At 37.5% G+C, this 23,875-nt stretch overlaps 1 long non-coding RNA gene across 1 annotated transcript in view; it reads right to left on the reverse strand.

Annotated features, from left to right (window-relative positions):
- LOC141579962 (uncharacterized) overlaps nt 1-23,875 on the reverse strand; it is a 248,228-nt gene that overhangs the window by 113,614 nt on the left and 110,739 nt on the right. Inside the window, exon 2 of the long non-coding RNA XR_012511953.1 lies at nt 18,693-18,781. This is a non-coding gene — a long non-coding RNA (uncharacterized LOC141579962). The remainder of the gene's footprint in view (nt 1-18,692; nt 18,782-23,875) is intronic.

A 23,875-nucleotide genomic window follows, 5' to 3' on the forward strand; every position in this document is an offset into this window, starting at 1 on the left:
TTGGTCGTAGGTGGTACAATCTCATAGGCAAGTATAGTCAAGGAAGAGAAATGACATTGACAAACGCTCTGGGAGGGTAAGTCAGGAATCCGGAGTATAGGGAAACGTACATGAGCAGAGAATCACTCCCAGCACATTACTAGGGCCTGAAGGATGGTTTAAGCTTAATTATGCAAGAAAATTTGGGGTTTCTTGGCCAGGGATCAAATTCCAAAAGAGTAAAAATTCAAAGATGTCAATGTTCAAAAAAGAAAATTAATCCAAACAAGTATGTGAAATAAGATTCTATGGAAGGTATTATAGAAGAAAAGAGATATCAAGAGAGGACCCAAATGGAATACTATCAAAAAGAATTTTGATAGGAGAAAGGAGAGAAAAGAGAGTGATTACAAGCAAAAGGAATTCAGTTTTTGTTATACACTCTCACATCTGTTTTTTCCCTTCTCATTCCCAACTAAAAAGATGTTTCTTATAACCCTCAGCCTCTCCCAGATTGTACATTTTCTATAAAGTACACAGTCAAAATCTGAGGGGAAACTCCTGCTTCCTGAAATTTGCATGTTGAAGTAATAACTTTCAAATACAAGAGGGAGATATCTGCTTTTGGCCCTGACTGAGAAATTGGTTTTGGACTTACCCTCTTATCACAAACAACTATAAAACTAATCACCTTATCAGATATCAGATAACAGTCAATGTAAGGGATGATCTTGGGCCTTCCTGCTCGGGAGAAGTGTCCTGGCCTCAATAAAGAGTACTAGAGCCCAGCTGGAGATCACTGGTCTCCATTGCTCAGGAGCTAAGGAGACAGAAAAGAAAGTTCAGGATTGCTGAGTTGGCTTTAATTTGCAAGGAAAAGTATTGGAGAAGAGGAAGCTGCAGTGGGGCTGAAAACTCAGCAAAAATATTGGAGGCTATGCAGTTTTAGGAGCTGTGGGAGGTTCTGGCCCAGCAAGAGTAAATGGACCTCACTGAGCATTTCAGGCATTCACGTGGCTTCCAGAAAGACTGTGCACTATATAAAGAGTTATATCCTAGGATACGAAGGATAAAACAAAAATAGACCCACCCTAACAAAGCATAAAAAACAAAGCCTGAAGTGTCAATAAGATATATCAGTAATTTGCGTATCTGCCACAACAAAACAATAATCTCTAAAGGAAAATAACATTACCCAGAAACTCTTTACTATGTAAAATCTACAGTGTCCAACATACAGTAAAAACTATTAGATATGTAAAGAAGTAGAAAATTTAATGCATAATAAGAATTTACAGCAGTCAATAGAAAGAGACCTGAAAATGATTCAGATGTTAGAAATAGCAAAGACTTTTAAAAAACGATTATAAATATGTTTAGAGGACTTAAAGAAAGGACGAACATAATGAGAATACAGACAGAATCTTGAGAGAAACGAAGAGGAAATTTTAGACTTGAAATGTAAAATTTCTGAAATAAAAAGACCCATTGGATGTGCTGAATAACAGATTGTACACAACAAAAAAAAAAAAATCAGTGAACTTGATACCAGGTCAACAAAAATTCTCCAGACTATAGAACACATGGAAAATATTATCTGGGATTTGCAGTAAATATCAACTAATCTCAGAAGGAGAGGATCCAGAATAGTATGAAAAGTATTTGAAGAAATAATGCAAACATTTTCCCAAATTTGAAAACTATGTCAGCTTCAGGAAGCTCAACAATCCTTAAACAGGATAAATACAAATAAAATCATACCTAAGCATAGCATAAACTGCTGAGGAACAGACAGTGAATTTAACATACAGATAAAGAATGATGAGAAAGAGTATCTTAGAGGGAAAAGTGAGATTGACTGAAACTAAATTGAAAGGATGCATCAGAATTCCAGAAAATGTCATTATGCTTAGCATACATTTCATATCCCCACTCATGAAAAAATCATAAAATCCCCCATGGTGATTGAATTTACAGACTGAGGTAACCCATTATTTCTTCCTGTTTTTATGAAATTGGGTGCCAGAGTGTTATGCATTTGAAACTAATATCTACATATTCCAGCCCAAAGAGCAAATCATGCTCTACAGCAATATTCTCAGAGCATACCAAACTAGTTTAATAACCGCAGTTTCTATGACCATGTCACAATATAACTAAAAACTCCCAAGGACAGGAATTTGGGAATTGTTTTTGAAAGGGCCACTTCTGTAGCTTTCCTCTTTATAGCTGGAGCTATGCATCAGATTAACTGCCTTGAGCTTGAAGGAGATTCCCAAACACTATGAAAAAAGAAAGCCAGAGATTCATTGTGGTGCTAATAAGGAAACCCAATATAGCTGCTAGTGATGGAACTTGTCCTTGTAAATCAGATCTTAGGGGTGGAATGATACTGCTGCAGCTAACGATACAGAAATTGATGTAGAGTCCTGCCAGGGTATGGCAGTTCTTCATGCACCCTCTATTTCTCTTTTTCCTTTCTTTTTTTTTTTTTTTTTTTTTTTTTTGAAACAGAGTCTCACTCTGTTGCCCAGGCTGGAGTGCAGTGGTGTGATCTCAGCTCACCACAACCTCCGCCTCCTGGGTGTAAGTAATTCTCCCACCTCAACCTCCCAAGTAGTTGGGACTACAGGTACATGCCACCACGCCTGGCTAACTTTTGTATTTTTAGCAGAGACAGGGTTTCACTGTGTTGGCCAGGCTAGTCTCGAACTCCCGACCTCACGGCCGCCCACCTCGGCGCTCCCAAAGTGCGGGGATGGTGCCCTCTATTTCATCAAAGGGCATCTCACTTCACTGATCTGGGCTCCAATGTTTTCATCTTTTAATTTGATTCTACAGCTACCTATCCACAGCGTAAGTGCCAGTGTTTGTAGCAATGCCATATGAAGCCTTTTGGTAGCCTAAGGCAAAAGGAAAAATGTACACCCATATAGGCAAGTATCAACATATCTTTTCACATTTTGAACCAAGGGAAACATAGTAATAAAATTTGCCCAACCAAAAAATATAAAAATACCTAAAGCCCCACCTTGCTCAGTCCATTGGCACACTATTGTTAACCCTCAGCTGTGGACCGATGTGACTGCCCCCTTCACATATTAATGTAAGGCCATAAAGCAATCAAATAACAGCTTATCTTTAGTTAAAATTTTGCTATTTTGTTCGCCATATATTTTCTACATATATTTTTACTTTTTTAAATATTGCTTCAAAATATTACCGATTTTGATTAACGAGTTTTGGTGTCCCCTTAGATTTTGCACTTGGGAAAAGTACCTCACTTACCTCACCCAATTCCATCCCTGGAGATTGTCTCATAGACCAAGTGCCTGCATCCCTGCCTAATAACCCACTGCGGCCCTTGATTCCAATATTAAGTAGAATAATGCCCCCACCAAAGATATCTACACTCTAATATTAGAACCTATCAATATGAATACTTTACATGACAAAAAAAAAAAAGGACTGTAGATGTAATTAGGGTGAAAGAACTTAAGATGGGGAATATCTTATCTTAGAGTTTTCAGGTGGCCCCAATCTAATCATATGAGTCCTTTAAGGAAGAGAGCTCTTTCTAGCTGCAGAGAACCAGAGAGATAGAAGAAACAGAACTCAATTTGCCTTTGTAGACTTTGAAGATGGAAGTAGGGAGCTATGTCGCAAGGAGTGCAGGAGGTCTTGAGAATCTGTAAAAGGCAGATCAATCTCCAGAAGAAAACACAGCCCTATGCCTGGGCTTTAGCCTCGTGAGAATCACATTGAACTTCTGGCCTACAGAGCTGTAAGATAATAATTTTTTGCACTTTTAAGCCACTAAATGTGTACTTTGTTACAGCAGCAATGGAAAACAGATACCACCCCTTCTCTCTCTCTAGGAATTGTTCATCTCTGCCACTGGGACTCAGGACCCCCTGATTTTGCTCCCTAACAGGTTTTTATATTTCAAAAGAGCTCATCTCTGGGAGAATAACTTGGCAGGTTAGTACACCTTTTAATTTAAAAAAAAAAAAAAAAAAAGTTTCACTCCAAATTTTTCTAAACCCTTCCTCTAAAAACTTTCAAATTCCTCAAGTCAATAGCCTCCCTCCAAGGAAAACAACACCACAAAAAAAGTTCACATTTTGGAGATTCTGCTATATGGCATTTTCTCTAACAGAAACCTTCTCAGAGTTTCTTCATTATATTCCTTTAAATTAGTTACCAGATGAGTTTATGAGTTGTTTAGTGAACTGGGATGCTATAAAAAAGGCACATAGTGGACAGGGAATGGGAACAGTGAGTATAGGATTCATGCGTGACTCACATTAATTCCAGGGATAAAGTTCATTTTATGACTGCATCCCCGTTTGAAAAACCCGGTCTTTTCCTTTAAAATTAAAATATTACCTTCCTCACAGAACCAGTTAAACTCTGATACTTCATCTCACAGACAAGATCAACTTCGAGACTTGCTCAGAAACACAGTTGAAGTGGTCATGCTTGGGTGGACTTAACAGAGAATGGTATAGAAGGGAGACCAGGCAAAAGAATTAAGAGAGCTGACACAGGGGGAGACAGGGTTGACTGCAGGAGGCAGGTTAGATCATTAATCATTTAGAACATCTCTCCCATAGCTCAGCCCTTCACACCTAAAAGATCTGAATTAAAAGTGGGCTTAGTAAAAGTCTGACTGCTCATATAGTCTTTTAACCTAAGGAGGGGGAATAAAAACCTTTAAAACCCCACATGTTATCTACTGCCATATTTGATATTAAGCTCATTCATGAATAGCTCAGGTCACTGTTAGAATGATTCTTAATAAACTTTAAAACATAAAATGTGTTAAATCAAACTAAAATTTTGCCCAAGAAAGCCTCCATACTCATCCATACTTGAGTTCTTACATATGAACCACAACCTACCTTAGTACATAGACAAACTGGAAACCTAACTTCAGGTTATGCTTGTGTAACAATAGCTGAGTCTCAGCCAGTCACAGCAGTCATATTGAACCACTCACAGGCAGCCAACCTTGCAAACCTCGTTCAAATAAAGCAAACCGAGAGCTGTAACCAACCAGGGTGTCTGTACCTCACTTCTGTTTTCTGTACAACACTCGCCTTTTTCTGTCCATAAATTTTACCTGACCATGCTGCAGCCCTGGAGTCTCTTGGAACCTGTTTTGATTGTTGGGGCAGCCCAAATCACAAACTGTTTGTTTCTTTTCACTTGCTTAAACTGTTAAATTCAATTTTCCTAAAGTTTTTATTTTAACAAATGTATCCACAGAATCAATTTTCTATCTGCATGTCTAGGTAGAAAATGGAAAGAATGGAAATCGTTTTAACCGGAAGTTATTTGATTTTTAAAAGGGTCTAATAAGCACAGCCACAGAACAGTATTCATAAATGATAAGGGATGGTTTTACACAATAACAGAAAATTACATAATGCTGGCTTGTTGCAAGCAATTTGGCAGATTGGTTCAAATTCATCATCTGCACTTTCTAGTTGTAGTGGTTCTCAAATGCATACTCTCATATTCACATGCAAATAAATGTTAAGGGTCATCCACAGCTTCTTTGTAATCTACAGTATTTTTTCTTTAGCTTAAGATCAGGGCCTGAAAATTTAGCAAAATCCTAACTATTAACTAACCGACACCATATCAATATCTCACAGCTCTCTTTTACACAAGTGACAATCTTTTCATTTCAATTCAATACCTAAAGTCTGAAATAATAATACCTATGAAAACCCAGAAATGGTGGGTCCAAAAATTAAACAATCCTTTCAGAAAGCTCTCATGTTAAAGGGGAATTAATTCATCGTACTTTTTGTGAAGTTTGAATCCACATTCCCAAGAAGGAGAGGTCAGGGATTCCTTTGGAGTCCTCAGAAAACACAAATTTCTTCCAGCCTCTGACTGCAGAGAGCAGTTGTGATTCCCAAAGCAACTCAGCATTGCCAAGAAAAACCTGTGCCTCTCACAGACATGCAAGCCCTCATTCGCAGCTCAATAATAAATGAGTGCCTTTGCCTTGGCTGAAAGAAAACAAGGCTCATCTAGATGGAATTTAATATTAGAAACAAAAGCTATAAATCTTCATTGTTCTTATTAAAACTATCCAACAATTGACCTTCTCCTACACACTTAATGGAAAAACTATGTTGATAAGGTATAAAACAAAAATTGTTCAAACACAATCTTACAAAAGACAATCTTACAAAACATATAAACTCCTGTTAGCAGACATTTGCCCACACTCAATGTATCACATTCCCCCAAGTTTGTTTGAAAAAACTATGTGGTAACAAAGCATTTGTTTTTTTGCTTTTGACAAATCAACAAAAACAATATAACCTGACAATTATAATGTATATGTATATGTTGTATATAAAAGATATATTTTTATTGGCTTTTTTCTTGTCTTTGTCTTTTTTTAAAATTCATTCTATTTCTTTTCAATTCTATTAACAGGATTGGAGCTCTGTTCAACTGGAAACTTGGTCCAGGAGTTCCATTTAATCGGGCAGCAGCTCTGTACCAAAACACATATGGAACAAATTATCCTACCTTTTACATCACAGCAATGTATAAATCTGGAAGAAAATGCTACATTTTCTGACTAGGAATCCTTTCCCAGAGCTTAAAAAAAGAAAGAGACCCAATAAAAAAAAAATTGTTATTGAAAAAGTGTTCTGTCTTCAGAATTTTTAAAAACATCATTTCCAGGGAATGAAAGCTCAATCACATACAGAGATTTTATTAACCTGGTTTAACAACAATTCCTGTTCAGAAGAGTTTAGTACTGAGTGAGTCAGTCACCAACCTGAAGACTCTTACACGTTAGAGATAAAATAAAATACATGCAAACATATATTCTTTTTCTGAAATGTGTTGGTAGTGTATTAATACAACAGTTATATCTCTAGGATGCCAAGTAATGTCAATAAAAAACTGCTCTAGACAAAGTTAAACAGGCAAGGAAGACTTATTCAAGATATTTTAACAGGGGATAGAGACAATTGTCAAGAAGACAACTCTTCTTGAAAGTCTAAAATGTAGCAAAGCTGAGAGGAACTTTAAGGCTGTCTTGGTCAATAAACAAGCACTGAAACTAACACTGAAAAAGTTACTTTTGAGCAGTATTTTAATAAAAGAAAAGCACACAACTTCCTTGAAAGGAAGGGGAAGCTGTCAGAGGCTGAGGTGATACTCTGCCAGCAGTAAGCTGTCAAGTCTCACTCAAGGGCTGGCACACAGAGCCTGGGTGCTGCAGCAGGAGCCTGAGCTGGGATGAGGCTGGCCATTCATTCCAGGAAACCTGCGGGTGGAGAGCTTTGATGCCTGTGATTAAGAGTGTTAATTTGGCTTGAGAGGTAATTGGGCATTGGCACAGGACTCAGAGAAGGGAAATAATGCAATCAAAGAGAGGCCTGAGGAAGATGATTGTGACGCCTGTGAGGGAATTGAGGCTACAGAGGCTGAGGCAGGAAGACCAATAAGAAGGTCATTATCCTGCTGCCTGGACCGTTAGAGTGCTCTGTCTCCCCACTCATGCCCACTCTGTCCCTTTTTCTTCAGTGAAGCACTTCTCCTGTCTCTCTCCTTAATTATCTTTTCACTCTCTAGTCCCTATGACCACTTTTTAAAAAATCAAAATGCCCCTCTTGTTTCTTTGAAATCTCTCCACAAGGAAGATTTAAGATGTAATTAAATCATCAGATCTTTGAGGCAGAAGATGTGAAGCAGTAATTAAGACAGTTTTCTAAGTTTGCCTAATCATAAGACCCAAGTAGGGATGTTTAAAATATATTTAATATATCTGGGGTTTTCTTTTTTCCACTTTTTTTTCTGAGATGAAATTTCGCTCTTTGTTACCAAGCCTGCAATTCAATGGCGGGATCTCGGCTCACTGCAACCTCCGCCTCCCAGTTTCAAGTTATTCTCCTGTCTTAGCGTCCCAAGTAGCTGAGATTTCAGGCATGCACCACCACACCCAGCTAATTTTATACTTTTATTAGAGACAGGGTTTCTCCATGTTGGTCAGGCTGGTCTCAAACTCTTGACCTCGGGGATCCCCCGCCTTGGCCTCCCAAAGTGCTGGGATTACAGGCGTGAGCCACTGCACCTGGCTCCGGGTTTTCTTTAAGCATAACTTCGGCTCCACTTCACACTCACTGAAACAGTATTGTCCAGTAGAGGGGCATAGCAACGTGTGTTTTCAGGAGAGTACCCCAAATGACAGCTATTCTGACAGTTAGGGAATGTGTTACGAGGACAGTTAGTAGCTGGGAATGTCATGAGACTTCATGAAAGAAGTTGAGTGTTTAATGAGTTGATTTTAAACTACTTTCCTCTCCCTTTTGGTTTCTGATGGCACTAGTATATCAGGCTAATAGTGAATGCCTAATGAATGATGTTGCCTGGAAAACTGGTAAAACCAGATTAAAGCATGGTCCTGTCAACCACTGGCTTGATTAAATGAATGAAATCAGAGGAAGAGGAATCTGTGAAAGCGTGAGAAAAACTACACAAAGCAACCACACTGGGGGATAAGCCAGAAGCTGATCATGCAAATGAGGCCCTAGACACACAGTCACTGAAGTGATTTTTCAAAACTGAACTTCCTTATCTCTTTGGCCTATCCCAGTATGGAGGAACTATAGTAGATAAACATCTGGATGCGAAAATGAATATTATGCCATACTGATTCTGCCAGGTTTATACAGCAGCGGACCAAGTGAATCAATAGTAATGTACCTTTAAAAATTGAACATGAAACAAAGTGTTTTCAGGAAATAAGATTTAACCTACAGGATTATTTTAACTAGTCCCATTTTCCCCAACATAAAGAGCCATTAAAATATCTTCTTCCTCCTAGAAGGAAGTCGAAGGAGTTTGAAGGAATAGCTGAAGGAATCACATGGACGTGGAATCATGCATACAACGATGAGACTGCCTAGTGTCATTTGAACTTTTCCACTAAAGGGTTTATCACCCAGTTTCCTCTTGCCTATGGTGTATAACTAGTGACTGAGCAGAGGGCTGGGTAAGAAAAAAAACACCCATTTTTATTTGGGATTTGGAGTTTGGACGAAAGTAGAACAAGACAACAACTGTCCCCCGCATCTATCATTTTCTGGTAAGCTCTGGAAGGAGCTGGTGTTCATCTGATTGTTCATAGATCCTTTTTATCAAGACTATTATTCAGCTAATCCAGATGTCCTGCTGAAATTGACTATGTTTTTCAACCTAGTGTCTTCTTTTGGTCAGGACCCCTACCTAATTTTCAAACAGAACAAAAATAATAACCAGTCTCTGCAAAGCTTTTCCTGTCAAAAGTTCTTATTCTCTAAGCTCTTGGGGGAATTATTTATGCAAGGTTCATGTACAGATCTAAGTGCCTTAGGCTAACAATAACAATAGCCCCATCCTGTCCCACAATAGAGAGCCTTCTATTTGTTTTTCAAATGCAATCAAGTTTTTTTTTTTTTAACATAGTTTCTTCTTTAATAGAAAGTGTTATTCTGAAAAGAAGACAAAGGAAACTTATAGGCAGAGAAAGCAAATAGTACAGAAGAAAAGAAATGCTAGAGAAGACAGGGTTTCAGTACTATAATCCAGTATAAATTCTAAAAAATATGTTTAAGACATTTTGAATATGAACACACCAGAAAGAAATAAACAACAGGATTAGTAGGAATGGTGAAAGGGAAAACATGTGTCTTTTGCATAATATGCTCATTTATCAGGATAACTTCTGAGCCCTTGTAAGGATTCCATGTCCTCTCTCTTCAATGCCTTGATGCTAGTAGATCTTAAATGTCAAACTAGAGGGTAGACTTTATTTAAACCTTTCCTTTAGCTAGTATGATTCTCTATTAAAGCAAATATAATGTTGGATTATATTTTCAATAAGCCATTATATATCTTGATTTTGAAACAAATTTATAAAAAAATCACAAGTAAAATTAAAATACAAGTGACAAACTTGAAAAAATGTGTTAAAGTAATAAATACAGATATCCTTAACATAGTTAAAAGTTGACACAAATTACTAAGAAATGTTATTAAGATTCTGGTCAAAATATGAACATGAGCAGATAATACTCAGAAGAAAACTACCAATGGTCTGTTCAGTCTCATAGTAATTTGTAAATTAAAAAATGAAATTATTTAATGATAATATTCAAGGTGCAAAGATACACATTCTATTTCACACTTAGTAAAAGTTTAAATAAGCATGACTTTTGTAAAAAGCTATTTGGTAATATGCCCTGAAATTTAGAGCTTTCAGCTTAGTAGTTAAACTACTATAGAATGCAATTAAAGACAATAAGGGATATGAAATAATACACGCACAAGAGTAGTTATTACAGAATTATTTGTAATAATGAAAAACAAATCTACTTCTCAGTTTTTAAAATGAGCTTGTAGAAGATTTAATAAAATGAAGAAATACATATGATATTGCTTATAAAAGTAAATACAATTTTAAATATATGCCCACATATAGTTATGAATTGAATTATTTAATTATGTGTTTTAAAACATATTTACCAGGATGTTTCCTTGTGAATATGTACTTTGGAAATCCCCAAATGTTTAAATATTTCAATGGCATTTAATTTCCCCCAAATTCAGTTTTTAGTGCTTAGAACTTATCACATTGGTGTCTGTATAACATGTTTGTTTGTTATATTTTTTAACTCATTTAATCACAGAGCCAAGTCGCTGCCCAATTCCCCAATCTATTTTTAAGTGGTCTAAAACTTTGATTTTCAAATAAACAAGCATTATTTTCTTATATCCTTTGAGAAAGGCAGGTAGGAGGGAGTCTCAGAAAACCTCCAAGCAGGCTGGGCACTGGGGCGGAGCCTCAGGAAGTTCACACTGTTTTCAGGCTGGAGGAGCCTGGCCCCTCCTCTTTCTGTGTGGACCTGGGAATCAAAGGGAAGGTGGGAAGTGCGAAGCGCTCTCTACCAGGGACCCTGGCCAAGAGTCCTCATTTTCCCTTTTTCTTCCTTTTCACCCAGTAAAACCCTGTCTTACCATTCAAATTCCCTTCGAACCTGAATTTTTGTGGGCATGGGACAAAGAACCCCATCTTTAGCTGCACTAAGGAGAAATCCTTCAACACCTTCATGATCCCTTCATCTTCCTAGCACCAGGTGCTAGTTTTCTTTTCGGGATGACTTTTACAAATAAACTGAAGTTTTACTTACTTTATAAGAATAAGAGATTTGGAGGGTAAAAAAGGAACTTCTCTTACATGCAGCAAACTAAGTTATTCTAGAAAAGTGAAATCCTGAGTCTTAAATCAAATGCAGAGGGTCTTCTGAATAGAAATACTCATCAGAAGGGGCTGGGTGGTGCAAAATATGGTGGTTATCTGGTTCACAAGAGTACTGAAGATTTCATTAATTATTTATACATTCTTTAAAATTTGATTAACATAAGTTGTGTTTATAATTATAATGTAATTAATTATAATCATAAACCAACCTGTTTCTGATTCTACAAGGCAGTAGAATTGAGTCAAAGCAATAATTCTAAAGCCCAGTGAACTGGTTCATATCCTGCCTCCATTGTGACTTCTTGAACAAATTATTTGTTCTCTCTGTGCCTCAATTTTCTCATCTGTAAAATAGGGGTAATCACATTACCTATATCCTTGGGTTGTTGTGGCAATTACATAAGTTATGTGAAGCACACAGAACAGTGCTTGCCAAATAGTGCTGTATAACTAAGTGTGCATTGTAATCATTTCGTTCTAAATAAATTTGTTCTAGAATGTTCTAAAAACTGATCTAAAATTTTAAAGTTAGAACTGCTTTTGGAAGGATTGGTTAAAACTTAGAATGGTACCACTGTCATTTACATGGATTTTACATTGTGCTAGAGACTACCCTAATCATTTTGTGGACATTTATTCATTTAATTCCCACAGAAAATTTTGAGTTATATTTTATCACTACTATTTTATAGACAAGAAAACTGGATAAACACAGAAGTTTAGAAATCTGCCTAACTAGGTCACAGAAGATGGAAGAAGAGCACCAGAATTCAAACCCAGGTCTTTGTGCCCCCAAGATTAAAGTTCCTAATTATTTTGGGCAATTAACATTTTTGATAAGTATACTAAACTAGTTCTAGCTATAACTAAAATTTATATTCTTCAAAATCTTGCCTGAATATTAGTAATTAGAGATCAGTTGATATTCATGCCTTGTTATTTCAGTAAAGAGGTCATCCATTATAATCACTGAATGTGAGTCATGCCTATGAAAAATGTAGTTGTTTACGCAATACAGCATAATACTATCACCACTATTTCCATGGTAACTTTTACCAGAAGGCAATGCTAGGAGAAAACAAACAGTCTCTCCAGGCTGTTTCACAAGCTTAAACCTATAAAATCATCAGAGGATATAAAAATTTCAATGACAGAGTTACTGCTGCAAGTATGCAAGTTTATTTTGTTGTTGCTGCTCCTTATATTCTGATGTAATATTTGAAGTATAGTATAGACAATAAATTTGGTGCAGTGACTTGAATACTTAGGGAGTCCGATTCCAGTAAACTGAATGACTAATAAGTGTTGAGGATGGAGAATATTTGAGGCCCTGTTTCTTATTCTGGCAGTTGATAAATGGGGAGCTCCATTCACCTTTCCCAAATATGTGTAGATTGATGGGGCTTCAGAATGAAGACAGAGAAAGAAAAGTCACCATATACTACTTTAAAGCGTTAATGAGCAGTCAGGGAAAAGATGCTCACCTGAGACGTCAGCAGCACCTCTCAAGGATGTGCCGTGTATTCTAACGAAGATGTTCTTGGAAAGCTCGTTGTTAATAAAAGAACTAGCAAAGAACTGACAAAGCCTTGAAATTATCTTGTTCTTCCTGCAAATCACAAGCTCTTCCTTAAATGCCCCAGAACACGTTCTAACAAAGAGTTTTTAGTTTTGAGTGGCTGTTCTGCCATTCTGCCACTCTCAGTGTTGAGGCCATTCCAGGGAGGGTAGATTCTATGATTAAGGTGATTAAGGTAATCAGCCAAGCTGACTCAGACACTCAATCCAGCTGCTGCCAGTGGACCTGCTGGTAATCACCAGAAGAGTGTGCGTTGGAGGAGAATTTCTCTCTACAAGTACTCTTGTGTTTGTTAAAGTTGAAACTAAGTTGGACGAAAAACTGTGCTTGAAAGTTTCCAGCTCAATAAATTAACTTTCATAAAATGTATCCCTGACTAACAGTCCCCTGACCACATACGATGAGTTATGCTTCTGTAGTCCGTACCCCTTTCTAATAAACTGCTCTGGACACAATGAACCCTGACTTAATTGTTGTAACAGGTCGATAGATAAGGTTTAAGTGACTAATAAAGGTCACTTAAATCTTATTTTTCTATCACCAAGGCCACAATCTTAGTGATATGACTGGAGGGTCGATTAAAGCTACCACCCTTGAATTTTTTTTTTTTTTTTTTTTTGGTACCAAGTACTGTACTATTCACTAGCCATAATGAAAAGGTCCCTCTTGCTCAAAATTGTTAGTTCTGGGACCATGCTCATTTTCTGGCTACCCAGATATTCCTACTTGTGGGAACCCTACAGCTTTTATTTTTAAATTTTAGAGCTGGAAAAAACCTGAGAGATAATTTGATAATTTAGTTCAGTGGCATCACAATGTAGGCCCTTATTTCCCAATACAGTAGATATGAGCCACATGTGGCTATTTAAATTTAAATTGATTAAATTATTTTCAGATATAGATTTTCAGATGCTCAATACTCACATGCTCAATACTGCCATACTGGACAATGCAGATATGCAGCATTTCCATTATCAGCAAAAGTTCTATTATACGGCAACTGACATAGACTATTGAGGGTGCCACTGATGCTAAGATTATTTACATAGAATTTTTAATAGCTATATATTACTTTAATATGTATTAGTTATATAATTTACAGGTCCAAGTTCTTGTTTCATAGATATTATTGCTTAGGATAAGGATGGAATATGCATTGGAGTTTAAGATGAGAGTTGGTTCAAAGAAAAATATACTATCAGGGCTACTAAAATATGACAAAATCGTGAAGGTGGTAGGTGAATGAGTGAGGGTTGAGAAACTGGAGGTTTGATTTTTACATAAAAATGGAGCAGAATGGGTAGAGCTTCCAGAAGGCCACAAGTGTTATCCTGGAACATTCATCTCCTCCTAACAAAGATGATCAGAAAAAGTGATTAACACAAAGAAGGGATGAGGGGAAGGAGATGTAAAGCAGGGCAGGTGAATGTGCACAGGGAGAGTGACCTAAATAAGCTACGACGGCAGGGCAGCATGAGGGCAAGGAGTCACAAAGGCCAAATGCAGGCACGTCAGGTACTGGGGGAAAGCACACACAAAGAGAGAGAGTGCAATTCTCCAGTTGGGCAAAGTCCAGAGTGTCAGGAAATCATTAAATCGTTACTCACATTTATTTACAGAGTTTGAGTAGTCGTGTGTATAGTGAATTTCCAGCAAGAACACATTTCCGAAACTCTTGAAGCTATAATCTTCCTCTCTATTTTCACTGGCTGAAGTAGAAATTTTATTAGAGAAGAGTTGGGTGGAAAAGTAGAAGCAGTCACAATAAAAGATTATTTAATCTTCTAAGTAAATTTTCAAGCCTACTGATCCTTGAGTTAATCCGATAAGATGTTCCCATCTTGCCAACACATTTAGGGAAGCTACAGGTGCTGATGGTGCTGCTCCAGTGATCTTTCAAGCAATCACAAGTGTTCATTACAAGGTCAGCATAGTAACAGGAGAGGCTGGAACTCATTTGTTTTATTTCACTTTGCAAATCTAACATCTCTAGTACGATATACAGGATTTTTAAAGCCAGATTCAAGAGTCCAAGGATCAAACTGATAATGTATACCTAGAGGGCGGAAACAGCATCTTCACACAGCAGAAGAGAGCAAAAGTGGCAGAGGGGGAGGCATCATCCTGGGAAAAAAAGACAAATGCCAAAAGCAAGGTAGTCCCTGCAGAAGAGGCTGCCAGAGCTGTTCTGAGTGCATAAGAGGTCTCCCTGAGACCTCCCTGCTTGGGGTTAGGGAGCACTCAGATTGCCTTCTATCAATAATTGGTTCTGCTTTCTGTGTGCAAACCCATGAAGGCTTCTCTAGGTCTGAGGATTGGTATGAAAAGGCAAACACCCAAAGAACTGGAAGATCTTAATGCCTGCTTCTTCCCCTGATACGTCTAGGAAATTCTCATCTTTACAAATGTGAGCTCCTCCAAAGTTGATGGTACCTGTTCTAAAGAGATATCAAGCAAGTAGAAGAGCATTCTGTAATCAAAGGGCTTCCCAAAGTTCCAACTTCTATCTGCCTAGAAATAGCTCTAGACTTGGTTCACACCAGAAGGAAACCATTCCTCTTGAGGTAACTTCCTCTTTAAAAAATAAAGGATTTTAGCCACCAATCACCAACTTCCCCTAACATTCCCAGATCTCTCTGGGGAATTACTTTCACCCATCCTGAATTCCAAGTACCTGCATTTCACTATGGAAACCAGAGGTCCTCCTGCCAAAACTTGCCCTCACCATCGTACCGCCATTCCTTGCAGCCAAAGAGTATGCATGTGACCCAAGCTTGGCTCATTGAACTTGAGTTTAATTGTTCAAGGATGGAAGAAATAGAGTCAATTTTTCTCAGCCACAGCACCTGGAAAGGACTCTCAAGCAGTTGCAGTCAGTGGGATCTTTCAAAACTACCTTGTACCTTTTCAATGAATTCCATTTTTCACTTACGTGAAAATTTCTCCAATTTGTACCTATAATAGGTTGAATTATGACCTTCCTCTAAATTCTCATGTTGAAAGCATAGACCAGGCATCCCCAAACTACAGCCCGATGGCCGCATGCAGCCCCCTGAGGCCATTTATCCGGCCCCCACCACAACTTCAGGAAGGGGCACCTCTTTCATTGGTGGTCAGTGAGAGGAGCATAGTATGTGGCGGCCCTCCAACGGTCTGAGGGACAGTGAACTGGCCCCCTGTGTAAAAAGTTTGGGGACGCCTGGCATAGACCTCAGAATGTGACTTACTTGGAAATAGGATTGTTGCAAATATCATTATTTAAGTTAAGAAGAAGTCATACTGAAATAGAGTGAGCCTGTTATCCAATATGTCTGGGATCCTTATGAGTAAGGAAGGGAATCTGGGGCACAGACACACACAGGAGAACAGCATGTGAAGATGAAGGCAGAGATTGAAGTGTTCTCCTACAAGCCAAAAAGTGCCAAAGACTGCAAGCAAACCGCTAGAAGCCAAGGGAGGGGCAGGGAACAGATTCTCCCTTATAGTGCTTAGATGGGAAGCATCTGCTGACACCTTGATCTTAGGCTTCTAGCCTCCAGAACTGTGATACAAATTTCTGTGGTTTAAAACACGCAGTTTGTGAAACTTTGTTACGGCAGCCCTAGCTAATTAATACAACAATCAAAACACCCAATCTGACTTTTTTAAAAGGGTGGGTACTCTTAGTGAGTTTAAGGAAGCAAATTCTCATAAAGTGACTGTGGTAGGAAAGGTCTGAGCAGCCTGAGAAGAGGAGGAAACCTGCAGAGAAAGTTCACAGGCTGGCTTCTCAATTACAGAATATTAGTCTGTTCTCATACTACCATGAAGAAATACTCGAGAATGGGTAATTTATCAAGGAAAGAGGCTTAATTGACTCACAGTTTCATATGGCTGGAGAGGCCGCAGGAAACTGACAATCGTGGTAGAAGGCAAAGGAGAAGCAGCCACCTTCTTCACAGGGTGGCAGGCTGGAGCAGGTGCAAGCAGGGGAAATGCCGAGCACTTATAAAACCATCAGATCTCGTGAGAACTCAGTCACTATCACGAGAACAGCATGAGGAAAACTGCCCCCATGATTCAATTACCTCCACCTGGTCCCACCCTTGACACGTGGGGCTTATGGACATTACAATATGAGGTGAGATTTAGGTAGGAACACAGCTAATCCATATCAGTAGATCTGAATACGTCACAATTTTGCCCAAGCCTTCCCTGGGTTCACATACAGACACAAAAATTGATTAGACCAAGAAGATGATTTTTCAGGTAGCAGACCAAGAAAAGGCTGGGATACAAAATACATGGTTTGGGCAGTTCGAGATTAGGAGAAAATATCTGATTCATGGTCATTAGAATAAACTCTGCTATAAGCACCAAGAGCTTTTTTGGCCTCTGCTTGTTGTCTAAAAAATGATGGATTATATTCACTGTTCTCCGGTTGATACCTTGATATAATGTTAGCATCTGGTCTGAGTCAAAAGTTAATATGGTATGGGCAGAGGGCCCAGTTTTGATCTGATTAAGGTAACTGATTTTATCTTTTTAGTGCCCAAGGATTAAATGGTCCCTAATTAACTCTTATTCTTTCAGCAAATATCTATGAAGTATGTACTCTGGGCCAGAATAGTGCTGTGAGTAGGACAGGCAGGTTTTTGCCCCCACACTGGAGGGAGTAGCAAATGTTACCAGCGTTGATGGTCAGGTGTATCATGATAAGCAACATTTAATTTACTTAATAAAGGTCAGGTGAGAACTAGAAGATCCAAAGCAAGTGGGAGGTGAAGAGGACAGTGTTTTAGGAAAGAGCATTCCTACTAGAGTAGAAGATACTATGAAATCTTAGAAGAGAAAGAGAACACTTTGTCAAGGCAGAAGCACTGAAAGAAGCTCATCATAGTCAAACAATGAGGCTAGAAAGACCAGGAAAGCAGAATTAAAGAGTCTGAATTATCCTAAAGGTAGCATGCAGAACCATCAGAGTTTTAATCTGGGAAGTGCAATGGCCAGATTCACCTTCCTTAAGATCATTCTAGCGGCTGTTTGGAGAATGACTGGAGGAAAAGCTGGCTAGATGCAGAGAAACCAGTTTAAAATGTGTTTGCACGGTAACAGAGATGAAGATAGATTAAACTAGGATAGTGACCATGTAAAAGAAGAGAATATCATGTCTGGCAGAGGGGAAATGCCATGTCTTCTGACTCGGGAGGCTGCCTTTCCATATCACTTGGGCCAAGACTACCATTCTTGCTTGTTGTCTGTGGGTTCAAGGAAAATAAGTGGTTAGGTCCAACATGCCCCACTGCAAAGGAGCGGTTAACACCCTAGCAGATTTCCCAGGCAGGGGCCATTCCCTTGATATTTGGACGAGAACCCTGTGGCTTCTGGCAGATGCCCAACAGATTGCCCATGATCAGGACCTTTTACTCCTTGTGACACATCAGGTCTAGCAAGACTACAGCACCTTATGTCATCTACTTATTTCAGACAACTCTTGGAACCAAGAAAACTTGAACTGGGAACAACTAGGGTGTCTGCCTCAGCCCCAGCCCTCCCTTTACCTGGAAGGTTTGTCACCTCTCTCTTAAATTGCCTTTTTCTTTTCAGGGGCATGCCGCAAGTCAACTGTCTAAGCAGATATCCCACTGTCTAAGCAGATATCCAAGTGGCGTGTAGCCATATTAAGGAACATGAACTCCCTGAAATGCAGCTCTTTTTCTCTACTCCTAAGTCCTCTTCTATTCATTGGGAGGGAGAGAACTGTATTTGCAGGGCTTATTTTCTGCAGAAAGTTATTTGGTCCTAGCAACCGTTTGCTGCATTTAGAATTCTAGATACCTAGCACTTTTCCACCACAGATTTGGGACTTACCACAACTCAGAGAGAGAGAAAAATAAAATCCTGCTCCACTTCTTATTACAGTAATGCAAACATTTTTATCCTCAAATTCTTTGGAGCACCTGAATAGAGGAAAATAAAAATTTTAGCAGGACATTTTTTAAATGGCAGAATGAGTAAACAATCTACATTTGAAAGCATTTGATTGAGCCATGTATTCTTAAGTATTGAAATGCGTATTGGTATGCACTTGGTAAGAAAGTGCTGCCTTAGGTACTGTATTTACAGATTCAGTGACTACTAAAAGTACTATATTTATAGATTATTTAAAAAATATATGATTAGAGCTTCCTCAGTAGGACTGACAAAGCAGCAGCAAAATTAATCGAATTTATTTTTTTATACAATTTCTAATGTCATTTGGGGTACAATCAGGCAGAAAAAAAAAAATAGTTGCTGTCTCAGCCCCCAAATCATCAATCTTATTATTTTTTTTAAATTGAGTTGCTTATTAGGCCAGGTCAGCCTGTAGAAAGACAGATTTTAAAGCAAGCTTCTAGCTATTCCATACATGATGGCCTCAAATTCACTGAATTTTAAGTTCCAAAACTTTCCACCAGTCAAAGGTAGTTTTTCATTTGTGTGGACACTGAGCTCTTGATACAATTAAGGCTGATGCTTCTGGCTGTCTTTCTGAGGTCACCATCCTTACGTGGCTGATTAAATTCCACTCCTGAGAATGGATACTAAACACATTTCCAGTGACAGCAATTGCTTTAAACTCCTTAAAGCCTTCAAAATAGAGAATGTTTAATTTAGAGTTCTTAGTTAAAATAATTAGCAACTAAGACTCAAGGAAATTACATTTAAATCTCTCCTGTAGAATACTTAAAACCTTAAACATCAATTCAGATTTCCTACATGAGTAGATTGCTCATTGTGAAAAAAATTAGATTGCTCATTGTAAGAGTAGATTGCTCATTGTGGAAAGTGTACCACTTTTCCTCTACCTTTTTCATTTAACCCTAACGTAACTCTAACAGAGGCATAAGGCTTAGGGTAGTTAGGATCCTGTAGTTACAAGATTGCTGAAGTGATGAAGAATCACACCTGCTGGGGCATTTCTTTTGGCAGTTTGACAGATGCCTCCTCTTTGATTTCAGCCTAAGATGAGAATATGACCCATATCACAATCCAAGGATTTTAAAATACTGTTTCTAATTTCTAATTCTAAAATACTCTTTCTAATGTTTAGGAAAAACATCTAAACTCTTTCTGTGTCCAAGAAACTGCTTCATTAGCTGAAATGTAAGAGGTGACTCTGGGAGTTGCCCTAATGGATTGGTGCAGTGCTTGCTTGTCTTTGCTTTTGCACCATCTCCCTCTGCATACCCTTTCCTCCTATTCCGCATCCATATTTCCAAGCACACAGTGCCCTATGCATCTTTCTAAATGGTGAGGACCCCTCTAAAGCACTGCTAACCCCTTCCTACCTCACCTTCTGACCAAAACATACCTGTCCTATTTCCCATAATCTTTCAAGGAGCATGCCAATCTGGCCTGCTTATTTTACAGTCAATTTCTGCCAAGACATTAATGAACAATAATGGCATATCTTTCTCAGAAAACACTGGCTTTCAAATTTCAGCCTTCATTACTTTAATCCAAAAGCAGTGACACTCTGGCAAAGACAGAGGAAGAGATATTGTGAGACTGAGGAGCCCTTTGGCTCCTCCTCAATTTATATATTTCAGTCGCACTGAGTTTTATGACTGACTTCACCCACACGCTTCATAAAATTACAAAACCTGAGAGCTAGAAAGGATTTAGAGATAAGTCAACATTTCCATTTTAAAGGTAAACGAACTCCAGCAATGAGGAGTTCAGAAAACAGTCATGCCATTAGTAAATAGAGAAGCCAAGGACTCCTGGCTCTAATAACTTATTCTGTTACCTCACCAACTCCCTGTTAATGAGCTTTCCAAAAAAATATATGTGTACTACTAATTCTCTGGATCTGTGATTTCTAATTGGCTGGAGTGAGATGGGATTGGAGAGAGCATATATAAACATCTCCAAATAGTACATTCAATTTTAAGAAGCATAATCAATATTAAAATATATTTCAAATTGAAGACATGAAAATCCTGTTGTTTTGATAACAAAAATCACAGTAGTAAATTGCAACAAAACACTGGCAGGTAACAATTCCATCTGATACATATCAAGAGACATATTTCAACTTCCACAAGAAGAATGGGGCTCTTAGCTTCATCTGAAATATATAAAACATCTTGACTACTTTTTAAATTTTTGGTTGTAATTATAACGTTTCAAACAAATAGAAAAATACAGAAATAATACAGCCCTTACATATCAACCATATTCAAATCCCACTATGTCATTGGTTGATCACATTTGCTTAATATGCTTAATATGCTTCCTTGTTGTTTGAATTTTTTTTTTTTTTCAGACAGAGTTTCGCTCTTGTTACCCAGGCTGGAGTGCAATGGCACGATCTCGGCTCACCGCAACCTCCGCCTCCTGGGTTCAAGCAATTCTCCTGCCTCAGCCTCCTGAGTAGCTGGGATTACAGGCACGTGCCACCATGCCCAGCTAATTTTTTTGTATCTTTAGTAGAGACGGGGTTTCACCATGTTGACCAGGATGGTCTCGATCGCTTGACCTCGTGATCCACCCGCCTCAGCCTCCCAAAGTGCTGGGATTACAGGCTTGAGCCACCGCGCCCGGCTTGAATTTTTACAAGAAACAAAAAGTACAGGCACAGATAAAGCTCCATCAGAAACATGCTTTCCTTCCCCTCTTTGAGTGACAAGCACCCTGATTGAGTATGAATTATCTTTCCCTTTTAAGTTATTCTATTTTACCACTTATGCATGTATCCATAAATAATGTATGTTATTGGTTGCTGTGTTTTTACATTTTATACAAGTCATACTATTATTGCATGTATCTTTTTAGAACTTGCTATTTTCATTAAACATACTCTGTGAGATTTACTCATACTGATATATTAGATTTACTGAAATCATTTTAATTGCTGTACAATATTCATTGTATAAATAAACCCAGCTTATCTGTCCAGTTCCCTACCAAGAAACGGTTAATATTATCTTCACATTTTTTATTTTTGTAAACAGTGCTGCAGTGAAAATCTTGGTGGATGTCCCCTTGTGCGCATGTGTGAGAGTTTTTCTAAGAAGTATAACTAGAAATAGAATCTTAGAATTTTAGGATGCATGCTTTCCATCATTACTAATTAAATATTGTTTTCCAAAGTGGTTGTACTAATTTATCCTCCTGCTTGCATTACCTGCATTCTGTTTACCTACATTTTTACCATGTTTGGTGATAAATAGATACATTGTCTTTCTTATCTCTTGGGATAAAATGGTATTTTATATTATTTTAATGTATAGTCTCTGCATATCAATGCAATTGAATATCTTTCCATATATTTATGAAATCCTTCAGTTTCCCCTTCTGTGAACTGCTTTTTCATATCCTTTCCCCATTTTTAAATGGGTTGTTTTCTGTTCCTTACTGATATAGAGAAGCTTTTATGTATTCTGAATACCATTCCTTTGTCAATTATATAGATAGAAAATATGTTCTTTCTGTATAGGTTGCTTTTTGCTCCATTTATGGAATATTTTGTTATGTATAGGTTTTTAATTTAACAAACCCAGTCTATCACTATTTCTTTTATAGTTGTCTGTTGTTTAAGGAGTATCTCTTACCTAAAGTCATAAAATATTATTCTGTGTCTTGAAAATTTTAGTGGTTTGCTTTTTACATTTAGTAAAATGTAAAATCCAGTTTAATCCAGCTGCAGTTTATTTTCGCATATGGTATGAAGGAGAAAATTTTTTAAATTATTAACTTGTTGTATTGCAGTTACTAAAATCTCCAGTACAATATTTAAATGAAATAGTGATGGCAGGCATCATTTACAGGAGACTTAGATGAAGCTTCTAATGTTTCTCTACTAAGTTTAATATTTATGAGACTTTTGGGTTGATATTCTATATCAGGTTAAGGAAGTTTTCTCATTTTCCAATTTTATTATAAATTTACAAATTTCTTTGTTTTTTACCCTGAGTACTGAATTTTATCAAGTAATTTTTCTGAATCTGTTGAGATAATTGTTTTGCATCTTCAATCTGTTCATATGTAAACAAAATTAATAAATGCGTCTAATGTTTAATCATTTTGGCATTTCTACAATGAATCCCACTTGGTCATGCCATATATATTTAATCAATTGTTGGGTTTGTTTTGTTAATATTTTATTTATGATTGATTTTGCATCGTTTTCGTAAATGAAATCAGCTAGCAGTTTTCCTCTGTGATACTATAGTTCTGACAAATTACTCTTCTGTGGTACTAGAGCTCTGAAAACTTCAGTTTCACATTTTTATCAACCTCATGGAACAAGCTGTGGAGCATTTCTTTATTTCTATTATCTAGAGAAGTTTATATTAAAAAGAAATTATATATTTCTCAAATTTGTAACACTTGCTCATTTAGCCCTTGGAGTCAGATGAATTTCGTCTGGATTTACTTTTAACTACTGATTTAATTTCTTTAACAATTACAAAGTTCCTTAGTCATTTTGGTAAAATTCGCAATTTTTCTATAATTTTATTTTTTTGACTAAAGCTTTCATGTTTATCACTGCATAGCTTCTGGACACACACACACACACACACACACAGCAATTGTCTATTTTTATTCCTAATACAATTTCTCTATGTTTAAGTTCTTTCTTTTTTCATTAGTCTTACTCAAAATGTTCCTATTCTACCTTTTCAAAAAATCAATATTTGTCTTTATTGGCACTCATTCTTATTTCCTTTTTTTTTCTATTTCATTAACTTTTATTTATTTCCTTTATATTATCTTCTTTTTACTTTCTTTGGACAAATTGCTTATTAATTTCTAGGCTTCCAATTTCCAAAACAAGCAGGAATTGTAAAATCAAACTCCAAACTCCAGTGAGGTAATGGCTTGTGATTTTCAGGGGAGACGCCAAATGACTTCATTTTTCAGAGCTTCTGCATTTCCTTCCTATCACCCCAAGCTGCCTGAGAAGATTTTTTTTTAAGCTACTTTTTTAACTTACACTGAAAATCCCTAAGGTCTTGGCTTTAGGTACACGTCTGTTTTACCTTCCTTTACTTGCTTGGACCCAA

This window comes from Saimiri boliviensis, chromosome 10 (assembly GCF_048565385.1).
Source record: "Saimiri boliviensis isolate mSaiBol1 chromosome 10, mSaiBol1.pri, whole genome shotgun sequence".
Classification (NCBI taxonomy): Eukaryota; Metazoa; Chordata; class Mammalia; order Primates; family Cebidae; genus Saimiri; species Saimiri boliviensis.